Source organism: Triturus cristatus, chromosome 10, assembly GCF_964204655.1.
Source record: "Triturus cristatus chromosome 10, aTriCri1.1, whole genome shotgun sequence".
Taxonomy (NCBI): domain Eukaryota; kingdom Metazoa; phylum Chordata; class Amphibia; order Caudata; family Salamandridae; genus Triturus; species Triturus cristatus.
Window position 1 is genome coordinate 1,125,775,201 of NC_140593.1, and position 26,226 is coordinate 1,125,801,426.

Sequence of the window (26,226 nt, forward strand, 5' to 3'; positions counted from 1 at the left end):
TGAATCTATGTCAGTCTAAATATGTGGCATGAAATACTTTGCCTAAACAATTAATTTGTGATACTGTTCTGAATTTTTGTGTCACTTGCCTCTCCCTCCCTAAATTATCACTATCTACACGTTGCCCCTCCCCCCTTTTCCCCCCCCTGGGCACTATCCTGCACCAAATTTTGCATAATTGAAGTTGTTGTTGTATCTGAAATGACATGATACCTGTGCAGAGTGTGATTAAATAACACTCACGCTTCCTTTCTTGTTGATTCAATTTCTTAATTTATTCTATTCAGTGTGTTCTATATTACGTAAACTCTGGGACCCCTTTCCCTATACTGGTTGAAGACAGTAGGCACAGCCTCCCTGTGAGCACAAATCGAGGGCGCGCAGCCCAATCCGGATGCTGCTTTCATGCGGGGAGAGTAGCGTCAGGATTGGCGGCAGGGCAGACTGGGAGCCTGTGCCTGCAGTGGAGCCAGAAAAGTGGCAATGCTGCAGAATTGAGGTATGTTTTTTATTATTTTGTGTTTGTTTGTTTTGACCCTCCCCCTCCTCGCCACTTTGCCCTGACACCAGCCACGACTGTAGTTTTTCTTAGTTCAGGACAAAGACTCATTTTGGAAAGGTACACATGCCTTGAAACCTTTGTTTCTAGTTTTAGTTTTTCTTGGAGACATCGAGGCAGGTGCTTCAATATTCAAGATTCAGCACAGCCACGGACTTCTATTTTGGTGGGAATTCATGTCCTCATACAGACAGTCACATTAACAGTCTCACCTTTGTACAGTTTAGCACATTGCATCACGTTGCTTTTAGTGTAATTAACACCAGGTTGGTAAAATACAAGGGGGCAGATTTATGTTGCCTGGCGCATCCCTGCAAATCAGCAAGGATGCGCCAGGAATGATGCGTCATGCAAGTTTACCCTTGCGCCACACATGATGCGCCGCATTTATAATGCGGCGCATCATGGCGCAGGAATAAACAGATGCGTGACGCATCCAATGGCGTAAGGTTGGCGCAGTGCTTCAGTTGCGTCGCAAGCGCGACGCAACTCCAGCACTGTTCCAACCAACCCTATCCCTAACATGGTGCGTCAAGCCTTACGCCTGCTTCAAGCAGGCGCAGGGTTTTGGCGCATCAGCGTTGGGAAAGTGACTCAGTCAAATCTTATAGATTTGACTGAGTCACTTTTCAGGGGCGTTCCTGCGACGGAACGCCCCCCCCTATGTCGACACGCCCACGTGAAACCTGACGCAGGTTTTACGTGGCGCAGGGCTTTACATCGTGACGCATCTCCATAGATGTGTCACGATGTAAATATGGCGCAACGTGGCGCAGGGTTTACACCGCCGCTGCGTCACAAAAGTGACGCAACGGCGGCGTAAAAGTGGCGCATCTCCGACATAGATCTGCCCCTTTGTGTTAATTAAATTGCTGGAATTTAGTCAGCATTCTCCCTGGCTTGTACCATTTGCTGGCCTGTGCCTGTGGGCTTCTTTTGTAGTGTAAATAACACCGGGCTGGTGAAGTATCTTTGGGGTAAGTGTCTAATTACATTAGAAAGAAACTGTTTGGAAAACATAGAAAGGGACAATGGGCCTCAGTGACGTGGCACAGATGAAACAAACAGCATTGTTTTGTGAGAAGTGTTCCAGACAGGAGACAGCTTCTGTTGTTTGTTTGTTACTAACCTAAGTCTAGACAATATTTATTTTCATATAATGAATTACGTCATCAGTGTCTGAAACATGTTTTACATTATGCAGTTGATGATAGAGGAAGAGTTAATTACCTGGATTGCTCAGTGGCATAACGAAAGCTCAGGGGGCCCCCCTGTAAGGTACATGGAGGGGCCCCCTCACCGAATTTAATCTGGAGCTCTAAGGCCTTAGTACTGGGCTGAGGGGGCCCCCTGCTGCTCGCCCCCTGCCCCTCCGCAGGGGATGCGGGGGGGCTGTGTTACGCCCCTGGTACTGCTTGGCATTATGTCCTTTTTTGGTCTGGCTGGACATCGCAACTGTCGTCAGACGTCATGTGATCCACCTAAAAAAGCGCTTTCAGTGGTACTACAGAGAGAGGGACGGTGGCTCTGCACAGATGTTGGTTCATCTGAGGACAGCTTTAAAAACGACAAAAGGTCTGGGCCTCTGTGGAAAGAGTGCTTCTATTGCACTCCTACTGTTTCCTGGGGGTTTCCTCCCACCCAATATGGCCCCCGCCTGGTAGCGTAAGTCCATGACAAGAAGACCTCCAGGGTGCTCTAATGTCATTCGCTGAGACGTTTCTTTCGCCTCCATGCTGCCTCAGCCAGCGGCATTATGGCCGGTTGAATGCAGCAGTGTTTTGCCCCCTGGTTTTCCGGAGAGGGTCCGCTTAGAGCCGAAGGTCCAAGCCGCAAAGGGAGCTGGTGCCACAGGAGTCAGATGGGACGTAGAGGGAAGAAAGGGAGTGGAATGGATTTCCTCCGGAGCTGGCTTCGGGTCCGGTCAGAGCTTCTGGCAAATTAGTTGAGTGTAGGTGGCTGTCCACAGTGCATGGAGTTCTGCACACTTGAGCCTCATTAATGTCCCACTTGCTAGGGCAATTGGACATTTTCCACATTGGCTTCGAAGAGGGCACATGTTTCCAGGTTTGCTTCATTGCCAATGGTGGTAGTGCAGCAGATGGAGCTGAGTTGGTGAGCAGAAGAGCTGAGACTTTGCAGTTTTACGACAGGGCACAAGTTCACCAGTGTCACAGTGGGGTACATATTGCAGATTTACTGAATGGATTGTACACCTTTACAGCATGGGTTGTACACCTTAACATCATGGGTGTACGTCTTTATAGCATGGGTTGTACACCTTTAAAGCATGGGTTGTATACCTTTACAGCACGGGTTGTACACCTTTACAACTGTACAGCATGGGTTGTATACCTTTACAGCATGGGTTGTACACCTTTACAGCACGGGTTGTACACATTTGCAACTGTACAGCATGGATTGTACACCTTAACATCATGGGTGTACGTCTTTATAGCATGGGTTGTACACCTTTACAGCATGGATTGTACACCTTTACAACTGTACAGCATGGGTTGTATACCTTTACAGCATGGGTTGTACACCTTTACAGCACGGGTTGTACACCTTTACAAGTGTACAGCATGGTTTGTACACCTTTAGAGCATAAGTTGTACACCTTTACAACTTTCCAGCATGGGTTGTACAGCTTGGGTTGCACACCTTTACAGCATGGGTTGTACACCTTAGCATCATGGGTGTACGTCTTTATAGCATGGGTTGTACACCTTTACAGCATGGGTTGTACACCTTTACAACTGTACAGCATGGGCTGTACACCTTTACGGCATGGGTTGTACACCTTTACAAGTGTACAGCATGGTTTGTACACCTTTAGAGCATAAGTTGTACACCTTTACAACTTTCCAGCATGGGTTGTACACCTTGGGTTGCACACCTTTACAGCATGGGTGCACACCTTTACAGCATGGGTTGTACACCTTAACATCATGGGTGTACGTCTTTATAGCATGGGTTGTACACCTTTACAGCATGGGCTGTACACCTTTACAACTGTACAGCATGGGTTGTACACCTTTACAGCATGGTTGTGCACATTTACAGCATGGGTTGTACACCTTTACAAGTGTACAGCATGGTTTGTACACCTTTAGAGCATAAGTTGTACACCTTTACAACTTTCCAGCATGGGTTGTTCACCTTGGATTGCACACCTTTACAGCATGGGTGCACACGTTTACAGCATGGATTGTACACCTTTACAGCATGGTTTGTACACCTTTACAACTTTCAAGCATGGGTTGTACAGCATGGGTTGCACACCTTTACAGCATGGGTTGTACAAAACTTAGCATCATGGGTGTACGTCTTTATAGCATGGGTTGTACACCTTTACACCTTTACAGCATGGGCTGCACACCTTTACAGCATGGGTGTACACCTTTACAGCATGGGTGTACACCTTTACAGCATGGGTTGTACACCTTTACAGCATAGGTTGTACACCTTTACAAGTGTACAGCATAGTTTGTACACCTTTACAGAATAAGTTGTACACCTTTACAACTCTCCAGCATGGGTTGTACACCTTGGGTTGCACACCTTTATAGCATGGGTGCACACCTTTACAGCATGGGTTGTACACCTTTACAGCATGGGTTGTGCACCCTTACAGCATGGGTTGTACACCTTTACAACTGTACAGCTTGGGTTGTACACCTTTATAGCATGGGTGCACACCTTTACAGCATGGGTTGTACACCTTGGGTTGCACACCTTTATAGCATGGGTGCACACCTTTACAGAATGTGTTGTACACCTTTACAGCATGGGTTGTACACCTTTACAACTGTACAGCTTGGGTTGTACACCTTTACAGCAGGGCGCCAACTCTTCGCTCTGACAGTAGTGCATAGGTTGTACAGTCCTACGACATGGCGCCTGTTGTCTAATGGTACCCGGCATTCCTTTCACCTTAGAGATGAGCGGACGCTGCTCGGGCTTCGCTTGGTTACCACTGTAGGGTTTCTGTGAGTGTTGGTGACGATGAACTCATCTTTGGAGGGGGGGAATTTGCCTGCTTATGATGCTTATGCAGTGTGTCTTAGTATGTGCCCTGAGCTGCTCTGGATAAACTCATGTGTGTGCCTGTGATTTACTGTGCCTGCATTGTGCCTGTGAGGATCAGCTTATTTATCTGCACAGATGTACTTGCCAATCTGTAGGATGATTTGTTTTGTGCATCTTGTGAGAGTGTAGAATGGATGTGCATTTTACTGAATTACCTTGTCTGTCTGTGAGGAGGAATCTGTGTGCTCGTGTGGCGAACAACACATATGGATACATTTTTTAAGTCTTTCCTTTGTGATGTGTCCAATAACATATTGCACCTTATTTGAAGCTGATGAACACCCTGTGTGCCTTTTTAATGACATGAAGCAGACAATACTCAACCCCACATCCTACTTTTTCAGTAATAAATTGCCTTTCTTATCTTTCCCTTACATGTCTAAGTAAGTGCTTTGTGCAGATTTACATTTACATTTTTGTTGCAGGGCAGGCGTTTGTCTACATAATTTTACATACCTCAGAGTGACATGCATTTGATAATGATAAACACCTGTGCACCTCATGGGTGGATGGTTGGCGCCGTACAATAAATACGCTATGCCACATGCACATCATGGTGTTTCCTCTTACAGCTTTACATCCAAATATTGCATGCTATCTCAAGGTCACTTCCAAAACCTTCATGAAGACTGACCTGGACTTAAAACTAGAGATTGTTCTCTCCTTTCTATCTATTGAATGGCCTTCTCCCTTCCTTCAGTTCTCTGTATTCCTCCTCTCTCTGAGTACTGCCTGCTCAAAAGGGGTCTATTTACTAAGATTTAACACTGTGTTTGCGTCACAAAAGTGACATAAAATGACAGTAAATCATTTGTTACCCATTTACTTCCAGCGTAAAACCTGGAAAATCACTTGAAAGTAATGAAAAGCAGTGCATAGCGCTCATCGCATTACTTAGCGCCAAGGGGGCGTACAATGGGAGCTACATGGGCGTTCCCATGCAACCACCCAAGGTTTCTGACTCTAAACCCTATGTACTGAAAAAAAGTAGACATTGCTTAGCGTCCGAAAATAGCACTCTTTTCAGATAGGCGGTATGAAGTAGAAATGCTTTTTTCTCCTTTATTCTTTTTCCGACTTTGCGTGTGTGCTGCACTGTACAGCACATCACAAAATGGGAAAATGTTTAAAGTTAATCTAAGCATATTATTTTGGACTGGAAGAGTATCCTTCCAGTACTGAGGTGTTGAGTGCTTCAACACCTCATCAGGAATAGTAAGCACTATATAGACGCAATTACAATACAGTTAGTGATCACATGTTCCCAGGGCCAGGCGCTACACACGCTGGTGTTCTGAGCACTTTAGCTACTGTCTTCTCCTTGCCACGATGGAAAAGTTTCCCAAAATATTAAGGGGACATCACCACTGGCCATGTTCTGGTGGGGTGTGCGGAGAGCATGGGTGGGTGGGCTGGGATGTGGCTGGGGCTGAATGGCTTTAAGGCGCTAAACAAGTTCTGTACAGTGTTGGGATATTTTGTCTCCTAGACCACGCCCTCAGAGTAAATGCAATGTATTTTAGAAGTGTGTGTTCAATTGATGACAACTGAAATGCTTTTTGAGTTGGCTTAATTCCACAGAAAATTAATTTGTTCCCGAGTGTATTTTAGATTAACTAAGCCAACCTTTGTAAGCATCACGTTTGTCAAACCCTCTCTACAGGTAGACATGATCAATACATACACAGGACCTTACGAGGTGCCTTGACAGAGCTCTTTTCTTGGGGGACCCGTGCTGCAATAGCACTGGTCGGTCTTTGGGTTCACTGGCCTGTAGGGGGCGCCCTCTGCTTCCTGCGTTCTATGGAGCGTGAAGCACATAGTCAGTAGCGCTTAACAAGGGGGAAGGGCTTTGGGGTGGTTGACTATTGAGCCAAACACCTCTGATTGAAATATGGCCCTCTTAAAGCAAGCTCTGTGCCTCTGCTAAACATTGATGAACTGTCTGTTTTTGACTTATACATTCAAATTTAAGCTTGTGGTACTTTGTGCTTTTTAGAGCACAAACCGCGCATTTACCAGCAGGGCAAAAACATAGGAGGATATGTACAATGAAGTGGCGGAGCGTGTTGGTAGCCTCCTGAGCTTAATGACAGGCTCTGCCATTTCGGAAACACAAGGCTGCACCATATTTACATGAATGTGGTGCAGCCTTGCGTTTCCCCCTGCGATGGCGCTAAGTTTAACAACTTAGCGCCAACGCAAGCACCCTTGCAACAGAGTGCTAGGGTGTCTGCGTTCAGGGGAGGATTGGTTATGTGTAGGAAGGTGTCCCTTTCTGCACATAAACAATCCTAAAATGCCATTTTGTAACTTTCATGTGTGCTGCTTCATGCAGCACACATGAAAGTTATAAAATGGCATTTTTTAAAGGTTTGTTCATGTACAGGAAGTGGCACCTTCCTGTACATAAACAATCCATGGCATTTTGCTTTTTACGTGTGTGCTGCACAAGGCAGCACACATGGAAAAATCAAAAAGGAGGAGAAATAATGCATTTCTCATCGTTTCGCCAACTTAAGACCAGGATTTTCCTGGTTTTAATTTTGGCGCTGCCTCCTATGTACGCCATCCTTGTACATAGGGGGCAGCGTCAAATACAATGTGTGTTGCGGTGGAACGCCCACCACAACACCCAATACGCCCCTTTCACGCTAACCATAACGTGAAAGGGGACCTTATGTACAGCGTTAGGCCACGTTAAGTGGCTTAACGCTGCCTTGTACATAAGGCAAGGCCCCTATCGCCACGGGAATGCCACAAAAAGTGACGTTCCCGTGGCATTAGGGGCTTGTACATATGCCCCCCAGTGTTTTTTTTTTTTATGGTAGATTAAAAGTATGCTAGTTTTAGTGGAATTGATTTCTCTTTCCTACTCACGGTTAAAGTTTTTTATTGATTTATTTTTTATTTTTTATAATTAAAAAGAAACTAGGCGTTTCTCCCGAGGAAATCAACAAGTGGACGAAATGTCGGATTGCATTTACAGAGCTTCGCATTGTCTTGCACTTGTGGTATCAATCAGTCCATGGATACATCTTAAAATATCAGCAAAGCTTTTCCGGTAAGGTAAAGCAGAATCCACAATAAATCAGAGACGAAATCTAAAAAATTTAAATCAATTATCCACGTAGTTAGAAAAGTGCAGAAATGTGCCGTGGAACCTCACGAAAAGCTGGTGGTGCTGTTAACGCGGTCAATAGCAATGTTTATTATTCTACTGCACTCGACACTGCTTCAATGTGTTTGGGAGATTACAACTCCCTATCAAGGACAATACTACCATCTATTGGTCATTTTGCAATTTGCAAGCCTAACCCGCTAGCTATAGACAAACAGATGATGAACAGAATGCAGAGCAAATCAAAAATTCATGCCCAGTCAATAAATCTGAGTTAAATCCATCATTCTTTTGCTCACCATGCCACCTCAGTTTAGACCTGGGCATATGCAAATTAGTCTTGACCCTGTGCCTCATGAGAACAGTCCCGCCCGAACTGCCAAACCAGGTTCTCCCTGGACCAGAAACAAGCATCCTGGGACCGGTTTCAGGGTAACACACCTCATCAGCCAGGCTAGCTTGAATCCAGTGACACAGTGAGCCCGCTAGCATAGACATAGCTTGACTCTGGCCAACACAATTCATTTACTACATTTATTTGAGTATTGCAAATTGTTGACCCTTATCTCCAAGTACCTCAGAACACTTTGTGGACAGGGCTAAGGATGCTGATGCCTACAGGTTTCACTTTCAATCTGTGTGACACCAGGATGCTGCTTGTCACGCTGATCCCAAAAAAAAATATTTTAAAGGTGGAGGAACCAAGATGTTTAGTGTACATTCGGGTGTGTCTATACCAATGTTCTACAACAAGATAGCAGAACTGTCCAAAGATCGATAGTGAAAGTAGCAATTCAGGATGTCGGGACAACTTCTGTGGAGGCTGAGTGGCATATTTACAAAAAAAATGTCAGAGCGTGGAGCTGCGCCCAAATCAGCAGCACCGCACTCCGAGACTTTTAAAACTCAGGGATGCGCTGTATTCACAAGAATACAGCGCACTCCTGTGTTTCTCCTAGGGCTGATGCAAAAAATGCTGCCTAGCACCAGCAAAGGCACCTGCCACCATGTTGCAAGTGTGTATGCACTACAATGGTGATTGTTTATGTGCAGGAAGGGGCTCCTTCCTGCACATAAACAATCGTTCATGGTGATTTGCTCTTTCTATGTGTGCTTCTGCAGCACACATAGAAGGAGAAAAAATTAGAAAATAATAATTTGTACTTGTGTCGCCATTCTAACGCCTGGCAATCCATGGTGTTAGAATGGTGCTGTTTTTGGCGCTGCCTCAGCCTTGTAAATCAAAAAGCAATAGGTGTTGCAGTGGAACATCCATTGAACGCCCCTGTGCTGCAGAAGACTGCATCGGAAAGAGGGATATTTACAAGGTGTAAATATGGAAAATGGCACTAAGCCACCGGAGCGTTAAGAAAAGTGCCTCTCCGGAGGCGATAGGGGCTTGTAAATATGCCCCTGACTTGTGTGGAGGAAAATGCAAGGCCCAGCTGCTTGTTGTGGCGTGCTGGTTTCAACTGTGTAACGCGACTATGGGTGAACAACAACCATTGCCATCAGTGATGCTGTCTTTATCCCCAGGAATTAAGCCACCCTGGATAAAACGTTATGGGGAAACTACACCCGGAGATGTGAGCCCAACCCTGTAGAGTATATATTCACATGTGCTGAATAAAACAAATTCAATAAATAAATCTCAAGTTCACGCAGTTAATAACTTTCCAGAGACTTCCGAGAGACAAAAGCACATCCGATGTATTTTTTCTCCAAGGCTGGACATGTGTTCATGGTATGTGCACTATGTACTTCTTTTCCTACCGTCTGGGGGGAGGTGAGAGGATTGGGATGCACAAGCAAAGGCCATCAACAAAGATGTGTTTCTTGAACCCCTTCCACGCGCGGCAAATTCTGCCACGGTGCGAGCGGAGCGGGACTGGGCGTGGCGCCCAGGTACTCAGGACGGCTCCCGGCCGTCATGAATCACGGTGGGCGTGTGCTCATGACGGCCGGGAGCCGTCCGAACTCCGCCCACTGTTTAATTCGCGTGCACAGGCGGGGAATTAGCTGCGCGTGGGCGGAGCGGCAACGGTCGGACGGCTCCCGGCCGTCATGAGCACACGACTACCGTGACTCATGACGGCCGGGAGCCGTCCTGAGCACAGAAGTGGTTAAAAATGTCAGATTCCAGGAGGCCATGGCTGTTGCTGAGACCCAAGGCAAGACTCTGGCTGGGGATACCGGAAGTATACAGGCTGAGATCAGCGTTTTCAGGTTTGGCTTTTTGTCGTATCGCTAAGCATATTTTCTCCCATTTGTGCAAGAAAATAATGACCTCTGAGGATGCTCATTTTTATTAAAAAAATGCATTCTGTTTTTTTGTGAACATTGGGATATGACCTTTTGATTACATGGTGCTCCTACCTAGTTGACTGACAGGTGTGGAGCTGAGCAGGTGACACACAGACGTAGTAACTGCACATATACTGTTCCATATGATGCCTTTTTTCAGGAGGCATGTGCTCTGAATCCCAGCTACCTCACTTGACCAAATTGTGTGATCCCAGACAAGTAACACTGCATTCTTATACCTCAGTTCACAAATCATATTAGCAGTGCCTTTGGGCAAATCAGCTGTGGTCTTTCAAAGCACATGCCCTATGGCTAAAGACAGTACTTCCAAGAAGTAAGCATGCGCCAATAAAACAGGAATATGTTTAATGAAAAGACTATGAAAAAACTCTGGTCTGGCTTGTTTTCAAAAGATAAGGCATTGCAATGTTGTGACTTTGTTTTCAGGTTTCACATACCACTAGTGTTATTTCATACATGCAGACAGATTTGGTTGTGGCTCTTTTAATGTTCCTTAAGATTTACTGTAAACTTATTTCCCATGGATGAGGTTTTGTTTTTCAGTGAGTTTACAACCAAGCATTTTTCCTCTTTTATTGTCTTAAGGATGTAGTTACAAGTGTACTTTTGCACAATTGGGGGCCCTAATACATCATTGTCATTTACATTTGGGGATACCACCGCCATTTGTGTGCTGAAAGGGCACATTAATAACTTCTTTGTAGATGTAGGTATTACTTCTCATTATGCACATCTCCTCTTAGAAGTATTAACCCTCCCCATTAGTTTTTATCTCTCCGCCATCTCACAAGTATCCTTTCCATTCTCATCCTCCGTTGCCCCATTCGCCCAGGAAACATGCAGGCTTTGTTTTTCCTGTGAATCTTCACAGCTCCTAAGTTAGATGAAGTCACATAAACCATAATTTCCAAAACTTCAGCTAATATGACATTGCATTCTGGGACTGATAGTTTCACTTTTCAATGTATAAGTTTGGAGCTAAAAGACTTATCAAGCAGGTGCAAAAAGCCAAGGTCCAAAGGTAGTTTATTCGCATGGAGGTATTGCTAAAGCGTGACACCATCCAGTGCTTCTTGCCCATGATTTTAAGAAACCATTTATACGTTAGGGATGGGTTCCCTACCTTTATTGATTATAGTTCATATACTGCTTAAAGGATTTGTCAATCTGGCAGTGATGGGCACAGTCATTCATGTTGATTTTTTGGCAATTTTATCTCTAAAATTCATTGAAATTCTAGTTAGTTTTGGCATTGGTCTTAAGATAATAACTAAAAGTTAAATTCAGAAATGATTCCTGGAGGATAATAAAACTATAAAGCGCTGCACTTATTTAGAGTTTATTCTTGGTTCCCTTAAAACAGGTTGCAAGATCTGGAAACACTGGCTGAGGTGAGGGTATCATGTTTTCCATGGCTCCGGGGTTCATGTTATCGAATCTTTATCACTCCACTAATATTCCTTCTGCTATTATTTCTTTTGATTTTTGTATCAGGATGTTGTTTATGCCTTTTATCATTCCATGCATATTCAGTCTTACGTTTTCTACAACACTTGAAAAAAAAAAAAATCTAGGCTCACCTTCTGGGACACAAGGACAGAGGCCAACCCTTCTGGCATTTGAAGGATTGTCCCACATTTCAGATGCCTGCCCCACTACACTATCAGTAAGTATATGTCCAACCGTGAAAATTTGACAGAAGAAATGGTAGCTGCAATATAAGTTGTGGATGTGTGTTCCAGAAGTAGTTAATGACAGCAGTTTAGAGCTTCAGTGGGTTGTAATTTTGTACACCGGTGTAGAAGGAAGTTTGGCGTATGACCTTAAAGCTTTCAAGATATTTTTTTGTCTATCAAGGAGCTTTCTGACTGTCATATAATTGGTGATGACATCACATCCTGTGACATCACTTCCGGTGATATCCAAGAAGTCAAAGATTGTGCCCTATAACTCAGCCCTCTTTGGAAATTTGGAACCAGATTCCCCTGGTTGCCATTGGAGCAGTCTCTCCAGCCCCCTATGAAAGTTCAGTGGGTCTCTCGGGTTTCAAATGAGGTGGGAGGGGGCTGCGGTTTGTAGGCCTTTGGTCTGAAGGGGACGCGTGAAATCCTCTGTCTTGAAACACGCCTGGTACTGTACTATGCGTTGGCTCTCAGGAGCCACATGGAAGGGGGGCCTCAACAGCTGATGTCAGCGGGTCCACAGACTTCCACCCGCAGGGAAAGAGCAGCAGGGGTGTGTGTTGAAGCCTGAGGAGGGGGGGGGGTGTATGGAGAGGAGAAGGAAGGGAGGGATGTGCATATGCTAAAGAGGACAAGGAGGAGGGAAGAAGAAAGGAATTGAGGGAGGAAGGAAGGGAGAGAGAAAGGAAGGAAGGTACTCTGGAAGGATGGAAATCAGACCGACAAGATGGAAGTGAGTGAGTGACTGGAAAAAGAGAGACATTTTTACTGAAAAAGAGTAGCAACGAAAGAACGAAGGACACAGCAAGGTGAACAGGGAAGGGGAGAGAAAGGAGGGAAGGGGTTAGGAAGCAGGTGTCCATGTTGTAATGCGGGAGGCACGTGCTGGGCGGCTCCGCGCCTGCTTCCACGATGCCGTCCAGCAGTATCTGCACCCTGCCCAGGGTGGCATGTGGCTCTGTGGAGCACAGAGGGCACACGACTAGCTCCCCGAAGCTCATCCTTGTGGGAGCGGGGAATCACCAGCAGGCGGACATGCCGTCAGTCACTGGAAAAGCAGGGAATGGAGGATAGGCCAGAGGCACGTGGATTTACAGCGAGTACCCCCTGCCTACCTTCCCCGTGCCCGGCAAGGCAATGCCTGAGTCTGCTGACGTCACATAGAGTAGCCCTTTCTCTGCCTCTCAGACATGAAAAGCCTCCACCAACAGTCTGCGCCATTGCTTTCAGTCAGCAGCGGGGGAAGTTTATTTTGGCAGACGGGCAGTAAATACCGAAGAACAATGTCCCTGAACTGCAATGCAAGGACATTTCAATAACCAAGCAACGTAACACAAGCACTCTTTAGACATATGAACCCAACTTCTGCCAAACCAACTGGCATTAAGATTTAAGAGGCAGATTAACAAGGACATCCCTTCCCTCTGTATATTTCTCTGTTTGTGATTAATAAACTCTGGCACACAGCAAAAGTGGTCTATAGGAATGCACTGCCACCTAACGGACAATATAGAATAAGCATGATCGCTAATTCAGACCTCTTCTGGGTTCCAAGTCAAGCAAAATAAAACGAACGAAACGCTCACACCTCTGCTGCCCCTACCTGCAAGAAACAAGCATTGGCATAGCCAATAGGTCTCGCCTTTGGGGCCTTATAAGTGTTTAGCCAGAGCTATTGACTTTGCCAATGTGTTTAAGCTGTGCTGTAGAGAATTGTGGCTGCTGTGCAGCATGCTGAAAAGTTGTAATAAAAAATTGCTAGAAGCATTTGTGTGACCTTATATATGACCAAGAAGGCATTATGTTCAACAGAACGACCTTATTAAAAAATGTATGTACAATAAAAAATGTCCTCATTTTTCTTTTGTTCTTGCAATGCTGGCAACTTGTTTTTGCCTATTCCAATGGTTGGTTGTTAAAGTTTTTTTTGAGGGGGCATAAACAATCGGAGGTTGAAGGTTCTGAACTAGTACCTGTATTATAACACTAGCAGCGGCCAGTCGCTAGGGGAGAATCAACAGATGCCAGAGTCCGAGAGCAGGCTGAGGTGGTGCTGAGTGATGCTGAGGTGGTAGTGGTGGTGGTGACTGGTGCTGAGGTGATGCTGAATGATACTTAGGTCTTGCTGAGTGATGATGATGTGGTGGTGTACTATTACAAAGGCGATGCTGAGTGATACTGATGTGCTGTTGAGTGATGTTGTGGTGGTGCTGAGGGATGCTGTGGTGATGCTGAGTGATGCTGTGGTGGCGTTGAGTGATGCTGTGTTGTCCGTGAGTGATGCTTTGGTGGTGCTGAGTGATGGTGTGGTGATGCTGAGTGATGCTGTGGTGTTGCTGAGTGATGCTGTGGTGGCGTTGAGTGATGCTGTGGTGGCGTTGAGTGATGCTGTGGTGGCGTTGAGTGATGCTGTGGTGGCCGTGAGTGATGCTGTGGTGGCCGTGAGTGATGCTGTGGTGGCCGTGAGTGATGCTGTGGTGGCCGTGAGTGATGCTGTGTTGGCCGTGAGTGATGCTGTGTTGGCCGTGAGTGATGCTTTGGTGGTGCTGAGTGATGCTGTGGTGTTGCTGAGTGATGCTGTGGTGGTGCTGAGGGATGCTGTGGTGATGCTGAGTGATGCTGTGGTGGCGTTGAGTGATGCTGTGTTGGCCGTGAGTGATGCTTTGGTGGTGCTGAGTGACGCTGTGGTGTTGCTGAGTGATGCTGTGGTGGCTCTGAGTGATGAAATAAGAGTGACAGTAAAGTAGAGCAATGAGCAGGCTCTAAGCCACTGTAAGTTATTGGTAGGCCCACAATAGGTATTTAACAACCAGACAGCTTTTTGGGCTGTCTGCTAGGTTCAACCTACTAATAGAAGCAGCCCAATTTGACAGTGAAAACTGCAGTTACCAAAGTACCTTCCTGTTTGTTCTGCAATAAAAATGTGAGTCATTTCATAGCTCCACTATTCATTTACATTTAGGAAGATAAATGTGACGATTTACAATAATTATAATGACATTTAAATGCTCTTTTCACATTTCTATTTGCAATAATGCTAAAGCATTCAGGAGGCTGTTTTCAGACCACTGAGAGCCTTACAATCACAAATCTAATTTCCCAAAGGTATCTTTGGCACAACACAAGAGTACATAGCTTCTTAAAGTAATATCTTTATACATATAAATGTACTCTATTATTGCATGTCAGGTTATACTTGTTATTTTGTTCTTTGTAAAAAAAATATATATAAATGCATGCATTGTTCTTTACATATAGGCCATGTATTGCTGCAAACATTTCCTGCTTTTAGGTAACAAAACAATCGTGTATGCATGCTTAATCGTGCATATTTAAAGGTTTGGCTTATATATGAATACTGTTACTTAGTGGGTAGGTTGTGCTATATACGTTCACATATATCCAAGAACAGAGCTACGAAGTCAGAATGTTTTTTGCCAAATGAAGGTGCAGTTAACATTTGGGAGAGGCATGTAAATTGTATGAGAGAGTGCAAGCAAGTGAGTAATAGAGGGAAATGGAGACACCATAACAAACAGACACACTGTACAAAGTATCTTCCTAAAGCACAAACCTAATTTACACCATTTAAAAAAAATAAAAGGGAGTCACCTCTTTTTTAAGGAGACCATCCGGGTTGAAGAACTCTGTACTTTCCCGAACATCTTAACATAGCATCAGCTACACCATACTTGATATCACAATGAGTGTTTTGAAGGAGTCACCAGGACCTACGTTGAGAAACCTTCTTACACCACAGATATCTCTCCCTGTGGTCATTAACCTACAGCTAAACCAAGATGAGGATCTCTGACACACATGGTTAGAAAAAAAGGAATCAGGATTTGGGATGTTTACATTGAAACCAACAAAAATGCATGAATCAGCACAGTGGGTGCATAAACAGGCCATAAGCATCACTGAATTAGATCTGGGGTTGAGGGGCCAAGGAAACAAAGCAGAGACATGACAATCATGGCCGCTTGAGTGATGACGCATCGACAGAGAAAGATCCTGATTAGAGCATGGAGTAACAAAAAGCTGTTGCTCAATTCTGAATGGATATTTTTGGAAATTAGCAAAGGAGGAGGACGGAATTAGAGCCTATCAGGAGACTGCTTTGTAGCTTAGGTGCCTAGGCTTAAATTGGCAAAATTGAGAGTTTCACACAAAGGTAGGCAATTCCATTTATGGGACTCTGCAGCAGCCTCCAACTTCATGCAGAAGTAACACCCAAAATCAATCGAAGGACAAAGGAAGAGGTGTATGGTGATAAAAACACTCTGCCTGAGTTACTGAATGGTTCTGTTGGTTTGCCCATTCTCTGATAAGAATGAAAATGCATTCTTTTCAAGACCTAATAAAAATGTCAATGAGTGCCGCGTCAAGTCCTTTTGGGAGAAACAAGTGACTCCTCTTCTATTATAAAAGTGCACTTGTTTGCATAAAACATGATAGGTGTAATATGTTTGAACTGATGTTCTCCTTGAAGCAAATGGGTGAATGGATGCACAGCAATAGACGCTATCTTTATAAAGGAAAAAAATGTGTTGCGAGTTGTAGCTTTGTTCCTGTCTCTCATTCCTTATTCTAATGCCAATAGAATAGGTTCTACACCAAAGCTTAAACCCAAATTGTTCTATCACTCCAGATGTCCCTGTTGAAACTCCATCTTTATTATAGGGTCTGTCTGGCACACTTCAAGGATAATGGAAATTTTTAATTATTCATCAAGTTTATTTCAGGTTGAGATGGGATAATGTTTGGCTGGATTTAAAAAGTGAGTGATGTAGTATTAATTAGTGAGTAGGGGGGTCATAGATTGGTGGCGGATGCAGAATGAAAGGTAGTAGGATCCAGTAATTGTGTTAGTAAAATTTTGGATATTACATATTTTATTCATTAGTGGGTCTTTCACTAGTACGACTACAGAGAATAGGTTCGTTCAGCTACAGATGCAACTGAGAAAACAGGCTTAGACTCCAGGGTGCTATTTTACAGATCCCACCTCCACTCACCTGACCCGGTTCTGCAACTGTGATCAAATATCTGAGTACGTGCTTACTGTATACATGACAGCAAGGTGAAGCTATCAGCAATTTTAAACATCTCTGTATTCTCAAATTGTGCTATGAACACACTGAGTCACTTCTCTTGTGGCTACATCAACATACGTTTACATGAAAGAACTTCTCACTGCTGATATATGACAATTAGCCCGGTATACCATTCACGTAACATCACTCACCAACGAGAAACGTATGGGAAACATGAGATGACTTCTAGAATTTAATTGTCTCTACATATATGGGACAGTAAAAATAATTCAGTGACATTTTGGAATTGAATATTGGGAGGGGAAGGAGCTAACACTTTTAAGCGGTATTGTTTCATTTCGTAGACTTGTTTTCCTGTGGCTAATGTTCAAAGAGTTTTTTTTCGCATTCATTTTGTTAGGCACCGGAGAGTAAGTGATTTGAGCAAAATCACAGGATGTTGAGCCGACGCCGAGACTGGAACCTGGTTCCCCAGTGCCGAGGTCAGCATATCTGGTCGTTACGCCACACCCTCTCCCCATAGTTGAAAGGCATCCAGTGCAACCTTCTAACTGGTGAATCACAACTTCCACAACGGAAACTATTATTTCTGCAGTCACTTTGTATGACTCTAGGGCCGTCCTCTTGTTACCTTGTGAGGATGCACATGGTCTCTCATCGCTCTGCCTTCCTTACACCACTACATATATTCTTACACCAAAGAGTCATTGGTGAACACTGTAAGCACACACAAGTAGAAAGCATACATACATAAGCAATAGCGATATCCACATAAGAGCTTAATGTACGGAAAACATGCATGATGTTGGAACTACTGATAGATACTGAACGCATTAACAAGCAAGGCACGCGCGATACCGTATATAACGCCTGTCAGTTGCATTTATATCTACTGACTCCGGATACTGCACTCTGTCAGACTCACCATTATCCTTTGCAGCTGCCACCAGTCCTGTCAGCTAGAAACAAAATCTTCAATCCTTGTCACATGATAATATCATTCACCAGTCTCTGTCGGGCCACAGACTCTTACTCCTCTCACGTGATCACCTCGTGTCAGGCTGGGCACTGACGTCGAGTCAGCTGATCTACGAGAAGACAGTATTATGAGAGAAACAAAACAAGTAGGGGGTGAGGGGGGGAGTGCAGCTGAGAGCAGGCAGCGTTTCCCTTGCGGTAGCGAGCACGATAATTTCTAACACATGGCGCCGCTCGCTCCTGCAAGGGAATCGCCAGACGTGCACGCGTTGCCATTTAGAGCAATGCAACGCGTGCACGTTTTTGCCTGCAAACGTGGAGTGATTTGTAAAGGTCTCTTTCCTGGGCAACGCATGCGCGCTGCGTAGGCGAGACCTAATAAGCACAAAACTTTGAAAAAAGGGCACACAATAATGATTATAATAGGAACATTTTGTACAATAATGCCCACATATAAAAGAATAAATGTAAGCGAAAAACAACCAAGGAAATCAAAATACTAAAAACAGAAATACTTATTTAAACTCCAACCCACAGTACTATTTTAAGAATAGTTGTAGATCATCATATTTATATTTTCATGATTCTCAACAAATATTTTAATGATACATTTTTAATATTTTAATTTTGGTAATACCTATTTTAGAACTTTTTTCCAATAGTAACATTATATGGGCGACTAAGACTACCGATATTAATGACTTAATGAGCAAGCGATTTGACCTTCAGATAACATTTTATGTTGCCTCTGGCCCTCCACATAATCTGATCCTGTGGCTTGAGCTTCATAACGGCACATAAAAAAATATTTCTTGGAGATGAAGAACACACAGGGGCTTATTTACAAGCTCCTTGCGCCACCTGTACATCACGTTTCCCATGTTAAAAGTGACGCGCCCACAACACAAGGGGCTTGCAAATAAGTCCCACGGTCTTTGCAAGAGCCCACTATTTTATAGGCCCGAGCTATGGGCAATGGCCTATTGCGCAGTAGAGGGCTGCTAATGGCAAGTATAAAGTTATTAGAACATTATATCTGCTGAAGGTCTGGGCTACAAATCCACAAGACACCTGGCGAAGATGGAGGCTGGCACTGCAGATTTTTTTGGGACTCAGAATGGATGATGAATAAATCCAGTTGGGCCCTGGTAAAGATGGGGGCATGTAGTGCACATTTTCTTTGAATCTTTATTGTGGGAGTAGCTGGATTGGCGCAAGACTGAGTTTGGGGGAGGAAAGAGCTGAGCACAGGCAAATGAAAATCAGTCATGACTCTTGTTGTGGAAAAAGGGTTCAAGCCTTAGTATTTTGCTCTGAAGCATACCCTAGAAAAGAAGCTGTGTTGTAGTGCTGCAGAATATAGGCAGGTAAAAGATTTGGTTCCCTCAGTGGTCACACCTTACCCCGGACTGGTTTATCCTTGTTAAAGAAAACGTGCTCACATACATTCCAATCAAAGCGTGGAAGGGTTTATTAACAAAAATCATTAGTCTGTGAATCACAGGTTCATCTGGTGCGAATGACCATCAAGCAAAATGAATTTGGAGCAGGCTCAGTGCCCAAAGGCAAGGCACGCATCTATAGAATTTATAGAATTTCATGAACAGTCATGCAATGGGGAACATGTGAAAGATTCAAACAGAGCAAACAGCATGTGAAGCAGCCTCTCAAACACCCTAATTTTTAGTTTAAATCTGTTTTTTATTTATTGATTTCGTAAACATAGTTGCAAACTTACAGCTCACTGGCATATGCATTCCGTAGTCGGAACTCTTAGTGTCAATAGCATTATACATCGCACATGCTAGGGACGTGGTCATATAACAGCTCATCGACTGATAGCTCTGTCCAATTCCTCAGGACCCCTGTCACAGTTCAAACCTTAAACAGTACGATGCACAACCCACCATTCCTCTGCATTAGTCCATCAAATTACCCCAGTAAGTCTCTCAACCAGATCCGCAACTATTTCCAACAAATGGTAATAGAACAACAACCCCATGGAAAACCTCAACCACCTCGAATCTAGACCATCTCTGTTGTACATAGCCCTGTTCCTGTCACCCGTCCGCCCCCTGTCCCTCACGTTGATGTGCTGTGGCTCAGCCGTGGCTCACAGTCTCGTATCTAAGCGCGTGTTCTCATGATACCTAAACTAGATGCATAGCATGCGTGGAACATCACAAAATCATTCCGGCAGGCCCCCTGGCACCCGCCTCGGAGTCTCTCCCCACTTGCTGTCTCACCCTCTCCATCCACCTCCTCAACACGTCTGAGTGCCCGGAGTAACTCCTCCCACTGTGTGGCTAGAGGTGTCTTCCGCAGCCCTAATGTCTCCTCCCGTCTGATAGCAGTCCCCTCTGCCCCGGCCCATGCAGCAAGCGAGCACCTCCATGCCCGCGGGTGAGGTGGGTCCTGTGCCTTCCACCTCCTAGTTATGAGGCGCTTTGCGACCGCGAATCCCAGATCTAGGAATCGAGACGTCACCTTGGTTGCCGGGGATCTGCGAAAGTGGTGCAGCAGGTGGACCACCCAGTCAAAAGGTATGTCACGGTGTGTAATAGCGCGCAGGGAGTCGTGGACCGCGTTCCAGTAGGATTGCAGTTTACAACAGCCCCACAACATGTGAATGAGATCAGCCCCCATCTCCGCGCACCTAGGACATTTTGCGTCAGTACAGCGAAAGTAGCTATTAAGAGCCGCGGGGGTGAGATACGCTCTGTGGAGTACAAACAGTTGTATCTGCCAAAGGCACATATTTCTAGGTATACGCACCGGGCTTTTCAGTATACGGACCCACTCTTTATCTCTCAGCTGTCCCCCTAAGTCTGTTTCCCACTTGCCTTTAAGTGGTTCCAGGGAAAACGCCGTATGCGTCCGTAATGACGCTGCAAACCAATGAATCAGCCGCCGGCCTCTCCCCATCACGTGCAGATACTGTATGGTAAGGTGTTGACTGGGCTCCGCAGTCATATCTCCCCATCCGGCAACCAGGGTCCTAACTATGGAATGATAAGTCAGGAATTGCCCCGGCGGTAGCCCCCACTCCTCCACCAGCGAGTCACACGAAAGGAGCCCCCCATCCCGGTACAGATCTCCCAGAATCTGAATATCTACCTCTCGCCACTGCAGTAACGCACGGGAAGTGAGCGGTCCCGCCACTCTGGGGGTGCCCTCCAGCGGCAGCGCCGGCGCGTATGGGGTCACATGTCAAGTGAGTAGCCTCTCAAACACCCTAATAACCAGCCTTTGCAAGCGTGGTATCAGTAAATCAACATTCCAATGGCTATGTTCCTTCTTAATTGTCCCAGACAGTATCAGTTCTTCCCTTGCACTCCAAAGCCACCTCTCTCTCTTGTGAGGGGTCTTTCAAGGTTCCTCACTCAGCCCTACTCTATTCAACATCTATATAATCCATCCCTCTCCTTGATGCACTTTTCAGGTGTGAGACCCTTTCCTATGCAGTTGATACACAAGTAATCATCTCCATCTCAGAAACCTAAGCAAGAGTCAACTCAAGTTCATTCCTGGATGTCAGTGGTGACCACACGGAAGAAGGAAAACTGCCCTAATTTAAATTGCGACAAAACAGAGGTTTTCATTTTTGGCACTTATGTATTGCCTGGAGACCTCAGTGGTGGCCTTCAGTACTTGGCTCTCTTCCTGCACCAGTGGAACCAGCAAAGAATATGGGCATCCTTTTTGGACACAATCTCTTCTGCATACAGACTAGTCAAGTGTCCACCATTTGCTTCTCCCTTCTCGGGATCTTAGGAAAAGTATTTCCTTACTCAGAAAATCATTAAGCCAGTTCAGCACTCGTTATCTCTAGGTTTGACTATGGCCCTGCTCTTTATCTAGATTCTTTTAAATATCTGATTAGCTGGCATGAAACTTCCTCCCACTATGTCTGGTACCTGAAACTCAAAGACATAGACTGGCTTCTGATATACAAAGAATTCATCTTCAAATCTCTCTGGTCCATTAACAATAAGAGTCCTCTTTACCGACAGTCTGAATTTCACTCTTATTACCTTCATCTTTCTCCATTCAGCTTTGCATCCTTCACATTAATCAAAAACGACTGTTTTCAGTGCTTTTTTCATTCCTAATTGCCAAACACTTGAATTTTCATGCAATTTTAATTCACATTAATACCCAATTTGATTACTTCCTGAAATGTACTCACACCCTGGCTTTTCAGGAACATGTATTCATCTATTCTCTCTACTAGCTCCTGACCACCAGGATGTCCTTTGGGGTATTTCTTGTGCTATATAAAACTAATAACATAACATATCAAACTTACCCTGACAACTCTTACAGAAATAAAAATTGGCAGGGCAGTTCATGCAGTATTTCCTCTTAACGTGTAATTTGGGAAATGTGATGAAAAAAAATGTGTGGTCAGGCACTAGCTGATAAGTGATGCAATGTTAGTGCATCATGTCACAGAATAATATTTTGTTTTCCAAAGACAAAAATGTGGGGGTATCACTGTGAATAAAAGAAAAACATGTGCGTAAGGTTCTAATTACACATTATTTAATGTTATGGCCACAAATCAGTAAACCATGCAGGGGAAGGTTTTGCTCATTAGTGATGTAATTACGTTAACATTTTGCAATGAGGTCGAAATAAGTTTATAAGTATTGTACACAGTGAATGCATTTAATGTTCTGACACATAGTGCACCCCTACACTGCAAGTTAAACAAAGCAGCAGAGCTCTGCAAACCATACGGGGGCAGATTTGCAAGGCCCTTGCGCCACTTTTGCGTCATTTTTAACATGGGAAAAAAGTGGTGCACGGGGCTTGTAAATCTGCCCACGGTCTTTACTGAAGTGCAGGGTGATGGGGAATGGGTATATATCATCCAGGGTGGGGGATTTCGGTGGAGAGAGGAAAGGTGCTTAGGTGGGGCTTAAAGGGTGTCCACGCCAGAGAGAGAGCTGGAGGGTAGTAGTGAGAGGGGGCAGAGGTGAGAATACTTAAAGAATTGAGTGGGTAATACTTTGCTTGAAGAAATAGGGCTTCAGCTCCTTGAGAGGGTGGAGAAGGGATGGCACCTAGCAGCGCCTAGTTAATGCAGAGACTAAACAGTGCTGCAGATCAAAAGTGTTAAACATGATCTATAAAACCCAAACGTAGGTAACGTAACTTTAGGAAGTCTCCTGTTAAAGTCTCACCTATTAGACTTTTCTGTTTAACCTTGGTAAGGACGTAAACCTAGCACCCTCTTCCACTGCACAGAACAAACAGTTGTAGTAACATTGGCTCTCTATCAATACATTTACCAAAGACATTCCTTTGACACATCAGGCCTATTGACCCCTAGTAGCACAGCTGCAGTTTCTAAAATGGACACTTGAGAGTGCAATTGTTCCTTCAAACACTCTAGCGCTCCCAATGTTTGCACTGCTGCAGCTCTGCATTAAAAATGGTTTGAGCAAGTTTCAGTTCAGGAGCATGAAAGGGAAACAAGAGACCTAAGGCCTTTGTACGAAAGCATTTTTGCGGTCGGAAATGACCTGATTTGCTGAGTCAGGCCATTTCAGACCGCAAAAAAGCTTTTTCATGTGTACAAAACACAAATTGTGATTTGGTAATAGGTTATCTAAACGCAATTTGCAATTAAGCAATTCGTTATTTAGAAGCGGTGTGTTTAGGGCATCTCTGACAAATACCGTATTGCAGTGCTATGCATGAATGTCTAGAGATCAAATTACCGTCGCAAACATTCAATTTTTACAGACACCTCAAGGGTGGTGGTAGCCATTTGCAAATGGGAAGGGGTCGCCATGGGACCCTATCCCCTTTGTGAATGTTGAAACAAATATTTTTAAGAGCTGGCAGTGGTCCAAGGTCATTTTATTGCTACATTTAAAAAAATGCTTTATTAAAACGCACTCACAGACGCTGTGGTCTATTGACCCCAGCAGGCCACTATCCCTGAGACGGTTGCAATTCCGAATGGGTCACAAACTGCGACCTACCTCATTAATATTTATGAGGCAGGTCGATTTGCAACCTAGTAAAAATCGCAAAAAGAAACTCAATGCGTTCAATACATTAGAAATAGCAAATTCCTAATTACGATTTGCAGAAAGTGAAGTAAAAACAAAGAAAAGTATAAATAAATGATCGTGGGTTCTAATTCCATATCAGTTGATAGGAAAACCAAGTTAAATATATTTTTTATTTCACTTCATTATATTTATTTAGATTTATAGTATTTTACTTTCTATTAATCAACGCGTGGAGACCTCTAGCAATCTTGCAGCATTCCGAAGTGCTACTCTGTAGCGATAGAGAGCAAGTAAGAAGTGACTTGTGCCATCGTGCACAAGAGGGTGGGGTTTCACTTCCTTCCCCTGTTTTTCCAGTAGTGCCTTTCAAGTCGAAGGCGGTTCCATGCTGTGTTCCTTATAGGCAGCGCTTCCTCTGAAAAGGTTCTGTTCCACCGGAAATACTGATTGGTTGGTTGCTTAGCCTAACTTAAGGACATAAACCCCACTGCAGGGTCAATAAAGAGTGCGGCCTGGGCTGCTGCAGTGCTTAATTTGAGCCGGTGGTTTCCGGTGCTAGGCACCGGCAATTAATTGCCAGCACCTGCATTTCTGACAGCTACCCCATGATTGTTTGTTAATTCAATATACATTAAAACAACTAACACCTGACACCCAAGCATTCTTGAAGCTTTGGCAGCCTTGAGCAGTATGAATTGTCACACTTGTAGCGGTGTGATGGTTAGTAGTTGTGTAAGTACAGTGGCAATGTGTGGTGAAAACTGCAGTGGCCTCCTGATGAGAGCCCAGCACTTAGGTTTTTACAAATTAAGCCCTGAGCTGCGGTTACATCCGTAAATAATTAGAAAGAAAAAAGTAAGTGCTGTAGTCAGGGGCATAAGAATACCTCACCCTCCTTCCTGGAAGGTACATAGATGCTCTCCTGCCTTATGGTTATCATTTCCTACAGTGACCCCTAACCCGACATGGTCTTTGGCCCTCCTTAGAAGCGGTCTCTGTAAAGTTATTTGAGTGCAAACTGGAGTTAGTGCTCAAATTGGTATTACTGGTAATGCAGTACCTTTGTGTGGAATAGTACCGCATGCGCGATTAACCTTGATTTTTCTGAGGATGAATTTGCTGTAGCAAAAATAAAGGAATGAGTCCATGGAAAATGTACCGTACTTTGGAAATGGTATGCCGAAATAGGTGCGGAAAAATGAATTTTCAATGTTGTTCCCCTTTCTGCATAGTGCATTCATTATGCATCCCAAAAACAAAGATACTCATGGGATTGCTCATTTTGAGTGTAAAATTGTTGCACCGGAATGAGCCCAATACTTCCAATGAGGGTCTTAATGCACATTGAGGTGAATAATAACAATGTTATTCATCTGGGGTGGGGTTTCAGCCCACAGAGCACACAGCCTTCTGCAAACTGCAACAGAGGTGTTGTCTCCCTGAACTATCTCACCAGAAAGGAAGACTTGCTTGAACTCCCTAAGAAAAGCTTTGAGGCAGTTTTTAAAAAGAAGGTTGTGAGTGCTTGTCCTACAGACCAGCCCTGAAATACCAGTACAGACTGCAAGTCAAAAAGAGGTGTTGTGCAAGAGCTCAGTGAGTGTGTCTGTACAGCATTTCCACTGCTCAGATATCAGAAAACCTCAATTCTGTATCCAATGCATTCTGGGAGATCTGTGTATGTTTCAATGCCTGTGCATGTTGCAAATTGGGATAGCAGTGTGTTGTAGGAGCTTGTTAGTCCCCGAAACCACAGTACTGCGGTGGAGTGGGACTGGAAATCTTGAAAGAAACTTTGCAAGTGCTTTGTGGACGACTCAAACAAGGAGCTACAAATGCACGCATGTCAGTGCTGCAAGGCCATACAAAAGACAGAATGTGAGCTATGCACCTGCTAGTAACACCATTCTGCAAGCCAGGAAAAAGGGTGCTTTGTCAAAGACTTTTGATTTGCACCTACTGGTGTGCAAGATGCAGGGCAGGACAGAGGTCTCAGTAATGGGATAATCGTATAAGATGCAGGTTAGAACAGACGTGCATTAAGAGAGATGTCTGAAATGCCTCTGAACTGGCACAAGCATCACCATAAGGGTTTTACAAGAGTGGTGTGGGTGTCTGTACTGATTGTACTGTTGAATAATGACGCTATGTATATTACGCCACAAGACAATCGTAGACCAAATATCGAAAACAAAACTATTGCAAGGTAAGTGCATGTAGTGGCAGTATAGATGTACTGTTCCTAACCACCTAAATACGTTGAAGATATATATATGTATATATCCTTGAGGAATAAAACAATTGATTGCAGCCATACCTTCCAGTGGTCCGTCTCTCTCTATTCGCCTAAGTTGGAAGTTGGAGAGTTGTCTGCTCTCTCTCT